Raw genomic sequence first — 2,224 nt, 5'->3', positions numbered from 1 at the left:
GTGACAAAACTCAGCACCATCCTGTATGAAAACAAAGACAGAAAATAAAAATCTAGGGAAAATAAGATGTTGATGCAGTGCTGTATATTTATATTGTAATTAATGCTGTCAGGTAATTAGAAATGTTAACACATTGGTTTTCTTGAAGACTAATTAAAAAAAATGTGAGCTACTGTTCTAAGGCGGATTTTGAAATGTATTTAAAGAGGATGCTAAATGTAAGATAGGTTTACAGATTCAAACATTAAAAAAATGTTATTTCATCAAAAATCTGAAAGGGATCCATGTGTTTTATCCTTATAATTAAAGCTTCCTCATTTTGTGGAGTTGGAACTATATTTTTAAGTTTCCTGCTATGGTTTGTTGTAGTTGATGCGATTGTTGTTCTTAGCTTGATTTAATGAATTAAATCATGTCTGCGCATGATCATCAATGCATCTCTGCTTTTAGTCATTGCACAGTTATGTTTAATGTGAGTGCATTTGGTAGAATCGTGTAACACATTTTATTTGTGCAGAAATGACAACTAAACTACAAGTTGAAACACAACTAGTCTAATGTTTTAAGTGAAAATAACCTACATATAAATATCCTTCTACTATACTCATCTTGGATAAATTCCACAGGTTTAGATTGCATAACTAGCTCCTCATTTCTTCTAAAAAAAAAAACTATCAAAGCCCACTCACCCACTCACTACATTTGCTTTCTATCTGGGACTTTGTAGCCTGCAATCTGCCATCTCTAAATCCCCAAATGCTAATCAGCGACACTCTTTGTTGTGTGGGAACTTAAATATTGATTGCAATCTTGATTGTTTGCTTTTCTTAATACATTTTTGAAAAAGTGAATCTGAATTTAGACTCTAATTGAACATAATTTATGTCCTAATGATACATAAATTTACTGATAACTATGGAGTCATTGCATTCATGACAAAACAATGCTAATGAGTATGAAAAACATCTTTAATAACAGTGTGATATTCAAATGTTTTTCAAACTTATAATATAACATTAACCTTGATAAAATACAAAGGTATATCATATTTTCTGCACTATAAGCTACACTTAAAGCCCCTCATAAAAAAATACGACAGTGCACCCTAATCTGGAGCACTTTATACAGCCTATATATGACGTCGCTAACTGATGTTGAAGCAATTCTGGGAGGTACTCTGTGCACAGTCAAAATGTTTGGTTGGATGTTATGGTGAATGCGGCTAACATAGAGTGTTTTATTTATTTTTTTACATGTTCCTAACAAGGATGGGAGTTAGCGTAGTCATTAACATTTGTTTTAGCGGTATAAGTCTGGGGTTTTTTTGTGTTGCAAACAATGTTATTGAGGCCACATTAGTTTTAGCAATTTCAGTCTGTTTTCTTATGTGTTACAAACAAGGATGAAAGTAACAGGTAATTTGATTATGCTAACATGGCTAACATGTAGCGGTGTTGGACCATGTTTATTTGACATGTTCCTAACAAGGTCGGGAGTTAGCATAGTCACAGTTACATTTGTTTCAGCATTATCTGTCTGTCTTTTTACATCTTGCAAACAATCTTGGCTAACAGCATTAGTTATATGCTAATGCAGCTAACGTGCAGCAGTGTTGGACTGTGCTTTTCATGTTTCTAACATGGTTTGGAGTTAGCATTGTCACAGTAACATTTGTTTTCACATTTTCAGTCTGTTTTTTCACGTGTTGCAAACAGGTTTGTGAGTTACAGGTAGGCCTATGAATATGCTAGCATGGCTAACATGTAGCGGTGTCGCACTTTGTATCTGAATTACATGTTACTAACAAAGTTGGGAGTTAGCATAGTCCCAATAACATCTGTTTTAGCAGTATCTATCAGTTTTTTACATGTTGCAAACAGGTATTGTGAAAATGCTAGCATGGCTAACAAGCAGCGATGGTGTCGCACTGTGTGTCTTTATTACATGTTACTAACAAAGTTGAGAGTTAGCATTGTCACAGTAATGCTTGTTTTAGTGGTATCTGTCTGTTTTTTTTATGTATTCTAAATAAAGTGAGGAGTTACAAGTATTGTGAATACCGATACGCTAATGCTGCTAACTCTTCTAACATGGCTAATGTTGAGCTAGTTACAAATAAGCTTTAGAGTTACTATAAATGGAGCTAATAAAGTCTGACTGACTTATCTCTAACTCTTTAGTCTTACTTTATTCTCCTTATAATTTGAGCCGCATTAGAACATTC

At 33.7% G+C, this 2,224-nt stretch overlaps 1 protein-coding gene across 1 annotated transcript in view; it reads right to left on the bottom strand.

Annotated features, from left to right (window-relative positions):
* The window catches only part of parvg (parvin, gamma), a 14,394-nt gene that overhangs the window by 8,562 nt on the left and 3,608 nt on the right, over positions 1-2,224 (bottom strand). The window lies entirely within an intron of this gene.

The sequence above is a fragment of the Oryzias melastigma genome, linkage group LG6 (assembly GCF_002922805.2).
Source record: "Oryzias melastigma strain HK-1 linkage group LG6, ASM292280v2, whole genome shotgun sequence".
Lineage (NCBI taxonomy): Eukaryota > Metazoa > Chordata > Actinopteri > Beloniformes > Adrianichthyidae > Oryzias > Oryzias melastigma.
Note: the sequence above shows the minus strand (reverse complement) of the source record. Positions and strands in the feature narration are given on the sequence as shown.